Source organism: Leopardus geoffroyi, chromosome C2, assembly GCF_018350155.1.
Source record: "Leopardus geoffroyi isolate Oge1 chromosome C2, O.geoffroyi_Oge1_pat1.0, whole genome shotgun sequence".
In the NCBI taxonomy this organism is placed as follows: Eukaryota; Metazoa; Chordata; class Mammalia; order Carnivora; family Felidae; genus Leopardus; species Leopardus geoffroyi.
This window is the reverse complement of record NC_059333.1, coordinates 86686749-86699725: the sequence shown is the minus strand read 5'-3', so window position 1 is coordinate 86699725 and position 12977 is coordinate 86686749.

Genomic DNA, 12977 nt, shown 5'->3' with positions numbered 1-12977 from the left:
CCAAGCTCACATGATAACTGGAAGAATTCAGTTCTTTGCAGATTCTCAGACTGAGCTCCTCAGTTTCTGGCTGTCTGTATGCCAGAGGTTGCACTCAGTCCCTTGCCATATGGGGCTCTCCACAAGGCATTTTCCAATATGGCAGCTTGGCTTATCACAGCCAGCAAGGGAGAAAGTCTGTTAGCAAGACTATCTCTAGCAAAACGATGAGAAAAAAAAATAGGTACTCAGTAAACAGTTGTTGAATTAAGATGAAATAAACATCAGATATTTGATTGATTGATTGATTGATTGATTAAGCACTTTACTTGTATGAGGAATTACTGAGTAATATGAAGTCATCACAGATATAGACAGAGGTATATGCCATAAACTTGAGCTGAAGGTTCTTGATAAAATACAGTTAAAAAATATTAAATATATGATCATCAATGAACTTTAGAAGAAGGCACATTAAGGCCAAATTGAAAGGGCAATGAGAAAAGAGATCCAATTTCCACTCAAGGACTTTTGTGTACTAAGTAATTTTCAGACATTATTTTTATTAAATGCTCATAAGAAACAAAGAACTCTTGTAACTCAATAATGAGAAGACAAATAACCCAATTTTTAAAATTAATAAAGGCTATAGACTTTTCTACAAAGTAAATATACAAATAGCCAATAAACACATGAAAAGATGCTCAACATCATGAGTCATTAGAGAAATGCAAATTAAGGCCACAGTGAGATACCATTTTATACTCACTAGCTGTAATAATAAAAAAATAAAATGGAAAATAACAAGTTTTGACAAGGACTAGAGAAATTAGAACTCTCATACACTGCTGATGTGAAGGTAAAATTAGGACTCTCATACATTGTTGGTGCAGCCACTATGGAAAACAATTTGCCAGTTCCTCTAAAACTTAAATATTAAGTTACCATTTGAGCCAGCAACTTGACTCCTGGACCTAAGAGTATTGAAAACATATATTCACACCAAAACTTTACACGTATGTTCATAGCGACCTTATTCATAATAGTCAAAAATAAAACAACCCAAAAGCCCACTGAGTGGTAAATAAGTAAATAAAATGTGATATATCCATACAATGGAATATTATTTGGTAATTAAATAGAATGAAACTCTGATACATGCTACAAGAATAAATCTTGAAATGTTATGCTAAGTGCAAAAAGCCATTCCATGTATATGAAATGACTAAAATAGGCAAATCTATGGAAAAGATAGATTAATGGTTGTCTAATATTGAGGGGTTGGGGAAATATGGGGAATGACTGCTAATAGTTATAGGGTTTCTTTTAGCAGGCAGAACAAAATGTTCTAAAATTAGGTTGTTGTTTTGATGGAGTAACCCTGTAAAGTTGCATCAAAAAAACCCTGAGTTGTACACTTTAAAGTGGTGAATTGTATGTTAATGACAGCTCAATAGAGGTGATTTTTAAAAACAGATTCAAAGGCCCCAAAGTTTGTTTCCAAATGCCTTGCCAGTACATCATTTTGTAATCAGGATAGGGTATTAAAGTATAGTTATAAGATATTAAAGAAAGAAAATACTTTACTGAGTAAATTGTACTCCTAAAAAATGCAAAAGGTAAATAACTAGACAGAAAAGTATAAATTCTCAAGATAATTTTGTATAAGAATTTTTACACTCAATTTTTAAAATTGTATCTTTAAAGGAAAAAATAATCAGGTCTGATGTATATATAACCTTTACTAGTTTTCACTTAATTATAAAATGTTATAGTTTAATAAGTCCTAAGATTTTCTCCATTTCTTTATGTTCCTTATTCTAGTCCATATTTTGGACTATTCAGAACCAATATAAATTTTTCTAATTCTATATTCATTAGACCAAAATGTAAGCATAACTTCTATATTAGCATTAACCCAAAGTTTAAGTCCCATGAATATAAGCTTTTTGTGGAAAAAATCAACAGCAAATTAGTAATTAAATTATCATTGCTCAGACATAATCCTTAATATCTACAGATGGTAATGATAAGGAAGTACAAAACGTGATTTAGTGAACAGCAAGAGCCTCAAAGGACTCACAAGGCTTCTAAGTTATCCTCAAACTGCTGTGTGGAAGCAGCCTTGAGCTCTGAGACTTTTTCCTCTGGGCTAGCATCTAGTTGTTTCCCTCCAGAGAGACTGAAATCCATTTCCATTATACCCATCTTCCAAAATATGCTTAGATATTTAACTTCAATTTCTTCAACTTAAATCCTTCCTCTCAAAAATAAAGACACAGCACCTTAATTATATTGGTCTGTTTATATACTGGGCTGACATTATCAATTCTCCTTGAGATCCCAGAGACAAAAAGAATGAACCCTTGACATCTACAAAGAATAAGTTTTGGTATCTTGGACAATCCCCAACTTGGAATACCATGCCAGAAAGTAATTTTCCCCATAAATTTCACTAATGTATAACTTTATAAGAATTATTATAAGGACAGTAATAAGTAGAAAACAAAAGCCACACAAAGAAACAATTAAGAATACGAGCTACCATAGATTAAACATTTTCTCTATGCTAGATACACTTTATCTGTGTTAGTTTACTTAGTCCTTGCAAATAGTGAATGGTAGTCTAAGCTCACATACTAGATCCGTGTCCCTGTTCTCTATTGCAACCACTGACTGTGCAATTAAAATTTATGTCTTAGAAAAACAACTATACACTATGACCTGAACTTTCAGGAAGCTCACAAATATTTGAGACCACGAAAGAATGCCAAAGGTCGATAGTACTGATTGTCTCCTTCATCCCTTATCCCCACTTCCATTTCATATGTCACTATTATTCCAATATCTCATTTCTTCGTGACTGGCTTTAGTTCTCTTTCAATGCCATGAGGAGAGGAAAGAAAAAAGTGATGATTCTATCTCTAATTAGAGTGTCCACTCTCTCTTATACGCATACGTACATATACGTATATGTGTGTATAAATGTATATTTCACAGGTATATTCAACAATAACCAGCATCAAAATTAGCTAATTAAAGTACTGTATTATTGGGGAAACTTGAACAATGCCCATTCAGGATAGCTCCCTCTTGAGGCAGGAATTCCTCTTTTATTTTATAATTTTATTTTTCTTCACTGGCCTTATAAATTAAAACACTTTTGCCTCAAAGACAGTGAGAAAGGTCTCAGTGGTTTTTTTTTTTTTTTTTAATTTAAATTCAAGTTAGTTAACATAGAGTGTAGTATTGATTTCAGTAGAACCCAGTGATTGATTACTTACATATAACACCCAGTACTCATCCTGACAAGTGCCCTCCTTAATGCCCATCACCCATTTAGCCCATCCCCCCCACCCATCACCCCTCCAGCAGTTTGACTCTCTGTATTTAACAGTCTCTTATGGTTTGCCTCTCTCTCTGTTCATATCTTATTTTTGCATCTCTTCGCCTAAGTTCATCTGTCTTGTTTCTTAAATTCCACATATGAGTGAAATCATATCTATCTCTGACTTATTTTGCTTAGCATAATATATTCTAGATCCATCCAGTTGTTGTAAATGGTAATATTTCATTCTTTTTGGCTGATGAATAAAATTCCATTGTATGTCTATATCTATATAGATATATAGAGATATACATCGATATACAGATATCTCACATTTTCTTTATTCATTCATTAGTCAATGCACAATTGGGCTCTTTTCCATAATTTATCTACTAGTGATAGTGCTGCTATAAACATTGGGGTGCATGTGTCCCTTAAATCACCATTTTTGTAACCTTTGGATAAACGTGGTAGCGCAATTGCTGGGTCGTAGAGTAATTCAGTTTTTAACTTTTGAGGAACTTCTATACTGTTTTGCAGAGTGGCTGGACCAATTTGCATTCCCACCAACAGTGTAAGAGGGTTCCCCTTTCTCTGCATCCTCACTAGCACCTGTTGTTGCCTGAGTTGTTAATTTTAGCCATTCTCACAGGTGTAAGGTGGTATCTCATTGTGGTTTTGATTTGTATTTCCCTGATGATGAGTAAGGTTGAGTATCTTTTCATGTGTCTCTTAGCCACCAGTATGTCTTCTTTGTAAAAATGTCTCTTCATGTCTTCTGCCCATTTCTTCACTGGATTATTTGTTTTTGAGTGTTGAGTTAATAAGTTATTTGTAGATTTTGGACACTAACCCTTTATCTGATATGTCATTTGCAAATATCTTCCTCCCATTCTGTCAGTTGCCTAATAGTTTTGTTGTTTCCTTCACTATGCAGAAGGCTTTTATCTTAATGAAGTCATAGTAGTTCATTTTTGCTTTTATTTTCCTTGCCTCTGGAGACATGTCAAGTAAGAAGTTGCTGTGTCTGGATGGCTCAGTTGGTTAAATGTCTGACTTCAGCTCAGGGCATGATCTCATAGTTTGTGCATTTGAGCCCCGCATCAGGCTCGGTGCTGACAGCTCAACTCAGAGCCTGGAGCCTGCTTCAGATTCTGTGTCTCCCTCTCTCTCTCTCTGCCCCTTCCCTGCTCACACTCTCTTTATCTCTCTCTTAAAAATAAACATTTAAAATAATTCTTAAAAAATGAGGTTGCTGTAACCAAGGTCAAAGAGGTTTTTGCCCGTTTTCTCCTCTAGGATTTGATGGTTTCCTGTCTTATGTTTATGTCTTTCAACCATTTTGAGTTTATTTTTGTGTATGGTGTAAGAAAGTCGTCCAGTTTCATTCTTTTACACGTCACAGTCCAGTTTTCCCAAGACATTTGCTGAAGAGACCGTCTTTATCCCATTGGATATTCTCTTCTACTTTGTCAAAGATTAGTTGGCCATATGTCCATGGGGCCATTTCTGCATTCTCTGTTCTGTTCCATTGATCTATGTGTCTGTTCTTGTGCCAGTACCATACTGTCTTGATGCTTACAGCTTTGTAATACATCTTGAAGTCTGGAATTATGATGCCTCCAGCTTTGGTTTTCTTTTTTAGGATTGCTTTGGCTATTTGGGGACTTTTTGGGTTCCATACAAATTTTCAATTGTTTTTCTAGCACTGTGAAGAATGTTGATGTTATTTTGATAGGGGCTGCATTGAATGTGTAGACTGCTTTGGGTAGTATAGACATTTTAACAATATTTGTTCTTCTAATCCATGAGCATGGAATATTTTTCCATCTTTTTGTGTCTTCTTCAATTTTTTCATAAGCTTTCTATAGTTTTCAGTGTATAGCCTTTTCACCTCTTTGGTTAGGTTTATTCCTAGGTATTTATGATTTTTGGTATAATTGTAAATGGAATCAATTCCTTGATTTCTCTTTCTGTTGCTTCATTACTGCTAGATAGAAATACAACCAATTTCTGTATATTGATTTTATATCTTGCAACTTTGTTGAATTCATGATCACTTCTAGCAGTTTTTTGTGGGAGTCTTTTCGGTTTTCCATGTAGAGTATCATTTCATCTTTGAAGAGTTAAAGTTTGACTTCCTCCTTGCCAATATGGATGCCTTTTGTTTCTTTGTGTTGTCTGATGGCTAAGGCTAGGACTTCCAACACTATGTTGATAAAAGCGGTGAGGGTGGATATCCTTATTGTTTTCCTGACCTTAGCGGGGAAGCTCTCAGTTTTTCTCCATTGAGGATGATATTAGCAGTGGGTTTTTCATGTATAGCCTTAATGATCTTGAGGTATGATCCTTCTATCCCTGCTTTCTTGAGGGTTTTTATCAAGAAACGATGCTGTATTTTGTCAAATGCTTTCTCTGCATCTATTGAGAGCATAATTTGGTTCTTGTCCTTTCTTTTATTGATGTGATATATCACATTGATTTGCAGATATTGAACCAGCCCTGCATCCTAGACATAAATGCCACTTGATTGTGGTGAATAATTCTTTTAATATATTGTTGGATCCAGTTGGCTAGTATCTTGTTGAGAATTTTTGCATCCATGTTCATCAGGGAAATTGGTCTGCACTTCTTTTTAGTGGAGTCTTTGGTTTTGGAATCAAAGTAATGCTGGCCTCATAAAATGCATTTGAAAGTTTTCCTTCCATTTCAATATTCTGGAACAGCTTCAAAGAGTAGTGTTAACTCTTCTTTAAGTATTTCATAGAAGTCCCCTGGAAAGCCATCTGGCTTTGGACTCTTGTTTGTTGGGAGATTTTTGATTACTGATTCAATTTCTTTACCGGTTATGGGTCTGTTCAAATTTTCTGTTTCTGCCTGCTTCAGTTTTGGTAGTTTATATGTTTCTAGGAATTCGTCCATTTCTTCCAGACTGCCTAATTTGTTGGCATATATTTGCTCATAATATTCTCTTATTGTTTGTGTTTCTGCAGTGTTCGTTGTGATCTCTCCTCTTTCATTCTTGAGTTTATTTATTTGGGTCCTTTCCTTTTTCTTTTTGATCAATCTGGCTAGGTGTTTATCACTTTTGTTAATTCATTCAAGGAATCAGCTCCTGCTTTCATTGATCTGTTCTACTGTTGTTTTTTTTTATGTCTATCATTGATTTCTGCTTTAATCTTTATTATTTCCCTTCTTCTGCTGGTTTTAGCTTTATTTGCTATTCTTTTTGCAGCTCTTTTAGGTGTAAGGTTAGGTTTTGTGTCTGAGACGTTTCTTCCTTCTTTAGGAAGGCCTGGATTGCTATATACTTCCCTCTTATGACCGCCAATGCTGCATCACAGAAGTTTTGGGCTGTCATGTTTTCATTTTCATTGTCTTTCATGTACTTTTTAATTTCCTCTTTAACTTCTTGGTTAACCCATTCATTCTTTAGTAGGATGTTCTTTGATCTCCAAGTATTCATGGTCTTTCCAGATTTTTTCTTATGGTTAATTTTGAGTTTCATTGTGTTGTGGTCTGAAAATATGCAAGGTATGATCTCGATCTTTTTGTACTTGTTGAGTGCTGATTTGTGTCCCAGTATGTGATCTATTCTGGAGAATGTTCCATGTGCACTTGAGAAGAATGTGTATTCTGCTGCTTTAGGAGGAAATGTTCTGAATGTATCTCTTAAGTCAATCCGGTCCAGTGTATCATTCAAAGCCATTGTTTCCTTGTTGATTTTCTGTTTACATGATCTGTTCACTGTTGTAAGTGGGGTGTTGAAGTTCCCTACTATTATGGTATTACTATCAATGAGTTTCTTTATATTTGTGATTAATTGATTTATATATTTGAGTGCTTTCACATTAGGGGCATAAAGATTTACATTTGTTAGATCTTCTTGGTGGATAAACCCCTTAATTATGATATAATAACCTTTTTCATCTCTTGTTACTATGTTTATTTTAGAATCTAGTTTGTCTGAAATAAGTATGGCTACACCAGCTTTTTTTGCATTAGCATGATAGATGGTTCTCCATCCCCTTACTTTCAATCTGAAGTTGTCTGTAGTTCTAAAATGAGTCTCTTGTAAATAGCAGTCTGTGTCCAAACACCCCTCCTTTGTCTTGGGACTGTCCACTTCCCACTTCTACCCTTTCTGTGTCTAAGCTGTCCACCTGCCAGGTGGTCCCTCTTTCCAGAGTTTTATCTCAGATGGGGTTGTGTTTCAAAACACCATGCTTTAGAGACCCCCATGGTTTGGTCCCGCTAAGCAATGGCCAAGTGCCGGCTTGCCCCAGGAAACGTTCATGTGATCACACAGCAACAGAAGTTCAGAGATTGTGGCAAATCAGAACACACAGCCAGCACCAGGTTTCAATGCACTCTGGCATCTTTGTCCCAATACCACCAAACATAGGCTGTTCTCTGGGGTCTGCTGGGAACTTTGCCTGTGGGGAGGCTGTATGGCTTCTACCAAGGGAAGGAAGGGAACCACTTCTGCCGTGTAGCACACGAAGTCATCAGACCCCACTGCCTGCTCCTGGGGATTCGCCCTGCTTCCTCACCGGAGCACTGACAGGTACTGAGTTCTGAAAGGTCAGACTCAGTGGTCCACTGTTTATAGAATCCTGGTGGTATTGAAACCCTCTCCTTTCTTCCAGTCAGTGGTTATGGGGAACAAATTTCTTGTTCAGTCCCACGTGTTTTCACGTTTTCTCTTCCACTCCAGCTACTTTCCAGGGAGTGATTTTCTTACATGATCCTGATATGCCACATTCTTCCCCTTTCCCTTTCTCTGAGCTCTATCCACAAAAACAGCTCCCTACCCTCCGTGGCTTTCCTCTTCCCCAGTTCACCTTTCTGCACCACGTATCTGCCACGTTCTGTGGTTCAAGTAATGCAGATTGTTGTGTTAATCCTCAGATCAATTTTCTAACTGTTCAAAATGGTTTGGTGCTGATCTGGCTGCGTTTCAGAGATATGACAGGCTCAGGGTCTTCATGCTGTTCCATCATCTTAACTCCTCCCCCAGTGAATAATTATTTTAATTTACTGTTGAATTCTGTTTGCTAGTATCTATTTGATAATTTTTGCATCCATGTTCATCAGGGATATTGGCATACAATTCTTCTTTATAGTGGGGTCTTTGGTTTTGGAATCAAGGTAATGCTGGCTTCATAGGATGAGTTTGGAAGCTTTCCTTCCATTTCTATTTTTTTTTTTTTTTTAACAGTTTGAGAAGAACAGGTATTAACTCTGCTTTAAATGTCTGGTAGAATTCCCCTGGGAAGCCATCTGGCCCTGAACTTTTGTTTGTTGGGAGATTTTTGATAATGGACTCAATTTCTTTTCTGGTTATGGGTCTGTTCAAATTTTCTATTTCTTCCTGTTTCAGTTCTGGTAGTGCATGAGTTTCTAGGCATTTGTCCATTTCTTCCAGATTGCCTCCTTTGTTGGCATATAATTTGTCATAGTATTTCTGTGGTGTTTGTTGTGATCTCTCCTCTTTCATTCGTGATTTTATCTATTTAGGTCCTTTGTCTTTTTGATAAAAGTCTGGCTAGGGGTTTATCAATTTGTTTATTCCTTCAAAGTTTAGTTGATCTGTTCTACTGGTTTTTTGGTTTCTATATCATTTATTTCTGCTCTAATCATTATTATTTCCTTTATTCTGCTGACTTCAGGTTATATTTGCTGCTCCTTTTCTAGCTCCTTTAGGTGTAAGGTTAGATTGTGTACTTGGGACCTTTCTTGCTTCTTGAGATAGGCCTGAATTGCAATGTACTTTCTTCCAGAATTGCCTTTGCGACATCCCAAAGGGTTTGGATTGTCATGTGTTCATTTTCATTTGCTTCCATGTATATTTTTTATTTCTTCTTTTATTTCCTGGTTAACACATTCATTTTCTAGTAGGATGTTCTTTAACCTCCATGTATTTTAGGGCTTTCCAATTTTTTATTGTGGTTGATTTCAAGTTTCATAGCATTGTGATCTGAAAATATTCATGGTATGATCTTGATCTTTTTGTACCTGTTGAGGGCTGATTTATGACCCCGGTATGGGATCTATTCTGGAGAACATTCCATGTACACTGGAGAAGAATATGTATTCTGCTGCTTTTAGGATGTAATGTTCTGAAAAAAAATCTGTTAAATCCATCCAGTCCAGGGTGTCATTCAAAGCTATTGTTCCCTTGTTGATTTTATGCTTAGATGATCTTTCCATTGTTGTGATAGGGTGTTAAAGTCCTCTAGTTTTATGATATTATTATCAATGAGTTTCTTTATATGTGTTGCTAATTGATTTCTATATTTGAGTTCTTTCAAGTTAGGGGCATATTTACAATTGTTAGATATTCTTGGTGGATAGACCCTTAAATACAACATAATGCCCTTCTTCATCTCTTGTTACAGCCTTTGTTTTAAAATATCGTTTGTCTGATACAGGTATGGCTACACCAGCTTTCTTTTAATATCCATTCACATTATAGATGGTTCTGATCCCTTCACTTTCAGTCTGCAGATGTCTTTAGGTCTAAAACGAATCTCTTGAAGGCAGCATATAGATCATAGCTTTATTTTATCCATTCTGATAACCTATGTGTTTTGATTGGAGCATTTACTCCACTGACATTCAGAGTGAGTACTGAAAAATAAGAATTTAGTGCCATTGTGTTACCTGTAGAATTGGTGTTTCTGGTGATGTTCTCTGGTCCTTTGTAGTCTGTTGCTTTGGTCTTTTTTTTTCCTGCACTCAGAGAGTCCTCCTTAAAATTTCTTGCAGGGCTGGTTTAGCGGTCATGAACTCCTTTAGTTTTTGTTTGGGAAACCCTTTATCTCTCCTTCTATTCTGAATGACAGCCTTGTTGGATAATAGATCCTTGGCTGCATATTTTTCCCATTCAGCATATTGAATATTTTCTGCCACTTTCTTCTAGCCTGCCAAGTTTCAGTGGACACAGGTCTGCTGCTATCCTTATGTGTCTACTTTGTAGCTTATGGACTTTCTGTCCCTAGCTACTTTCAGAATTTTCTCTTTATCTTTGTATTTTGCCAGTTTCACTATGATTTATAGTGGTGTTGACCTGTTTTGGCTGATTTCAAGGGCAGTTCTCTATGCCTCTTGGATTTGAATGCCTGTTTCCTTTCCCAGATTAGGGAAGTTCTCAGCTATAATTTGTTCAAATAAATCTTCTGCCCCTTTCCCCCCACTCTTCTTCTGGGACTCCTATGATACAGATGTTGTTTCATTTTATGGAATAACTTAGTTCTCTAAGACTCTCCTCATGATCTAATACTTTCCATTCCATCTTCTTTTCAGCTTATTTTCCATAATTTTATCCTCTATATCACCTATTCTCTCCTCTGCTTTTTCATCTTCATTGTGACTGTACCCAATCGGTTTTGCATCTCAGCTATAGCATTTTTTATTTCAGTCTGACTAGTTTTTAGGTCTTTGATCTCTATAGCAAGGGTTTCTTTGGTGTCTTCTATGCTTTTTTTTCAAAAAAGTTCTTGTTCAGATATATTGCTTACATCTGTTTTGAGCAAGTCCTTTGCTGTGATTTCTTTTTGACCTTTCTTTTGGGGAGAATCCCTCCATCTTGTCATTTTGGCTAAGTGTCTGTCTTTTGCATATGTTGAAAGCTTGTTATGTTTCCTGCACCTGAGAGTACTGCTATATTAAAAAGGGGTCATATACTGTTCAGGGCCTGGCACTTCAGGAAGTGTTTCTGGTGTATGCTGTGTGCTTCTGTGTTGTGTTTTGGCTACTCTTTCCCACTGGTCAGTCCTCTGCCGAGCTCCTCCTTGCTTGCAGTGGGGAGTGTTTGGACCTTTTACTAGGTGTGCTTTGATTGGTTTGTTAAAATAATCCTGGAAAAAGGGGAAAACAAACAAATCCTGATTCCAAAAAAGAAAAGGAAAGGGAACAACAAAAGAAAAACCCAACAGTGAATCAAAAAACTATCAGGCTGATTCCAAAGAAAAAGAAAGGAAAAGGAAAATGAAAAAGGAAAGAAAAAGAAAACACTAAAGAAGACTGATCCAAAAAAAAGAGAGAAAGAGAGAGAGAAAGAAAGAAAGAGAGAAGGAGAAGGAAATGAAAACAAAACAAACAAAACAAAAAACAAGAAACTATGACCAAAAGAATAAAAGAAGAAGAAAGAAAGAAAAAAGAAAGTAAGCCTGGTCCTATTTCCACCAGAACTGCAGGTGCCATTTTGAAGCACACAATTTTCAATACATGTGGTGCATGCAGGGTGCTGGCTATGTGGGTCTTCTGGAGGAAAGGCCCACGGTCTTGGCTCAGAGTCTGTCTTATCCCAGTAAATAAGTAGTTTCCAGGCACAGGAGGACGGGGTTTGGTGTAAGCAGGTCTCATCTCCACTGGAAGCCGCTGTGTTACTCTCTGACATCCCACCGTGTTGGCGTTGGGGGAAATAGTGCCACCCCAATCTCTCGTCCTGGACAGGAGATCTTACATCCCCCGCCCCCTGGCCACTGTTTGAGCAGCCCTCACAGAATAATGAGGGCAGTCAGCTCACCCTGCACTACAGCTCTCTCATGCATTTTTTCTTTGGTGCACAGCTGAGATTCAAAACTTGAAATTTTAAAGGACCCAGCACTGCACAGACTCACCACCCCCTCAAGAATAAAGCCTTTCCTTACCATGTCTAGAGACCTTTGTCCCTGAAAAACAGTCCCATGCCTGAGCAGTGCCAGGAATCTATGGTGTAGCACCATTAAAAGCAGCAAAGGTTATATTCCCTATGGGTGTGTCACTGTCCCCTGAGATGAAAGGATTTTTCTGGAACCTACAGGGCTATTGTCCTTGAGGAGGCAATATACCCTTTTCCAAAAGTACTCCAGGAAGGGGAATGTTCTCTCCCAAAGTGCCCCAGAGATCTCTATACCACGCTCTGCAATCTGGGACCAGCTCCCTCCTCTGTAGGAGCGCACAGCACAGCTCCGCTACACAGAAAGCTATGTACTTCCAAAACCTCAGAGTTCAAGCTCCAAACACTGTTGCAAAAAAACACTTGTGATGCTCAATACTTCTCACTCCCCAGTCCATGGTCCAGAGATGTTTTCATCTTGTCTGAACCTATGCTACACTCTTTCAATCCCTCTCTCTTTCTCTCCCTTTTGTCTCTCCACAGAAATGGTTCCCTCCCCTCCATGGCACCACCATTTTCTCTCCCCCAATTCAGTTCCATGCACCTCACACCTGCCATACTGTCTCCCTCCAACCATGGAGATCTTTCTGCCAGCCTGCAGATTGATTTCCTAAGTGTTCCAAGTGATCTGACCTCAATACAGTTGCATTTGAAGGACTAGGAAAACCCAGGATCCCCTGCTTCTCCATTATCCTAACTCCTTCAGATCTTAAGTTTTTATTCATTATTATTTGGAAACCTTCTTTCCAAAGGATCTCCATGTGAAGACTTTGTTGATATGGAATTGGAAGGACTAGAAACCCAAACACCTGACCTCTACTCAATTTTTAGATTAGCTACTAACTTAAAGAACTTCAGATTACTGTTAAAAATCACTGGTAGAGGTATACTAAACTGGGAGATCAAAAGCCTGGATCAGAAATTGTAAAAGTGCAGCCTCATAGGCCAATTCTGCCTTGTAAATGTGTTTTGTCTGACTCACACTGTTTTTCTTTTTCTTTGTTG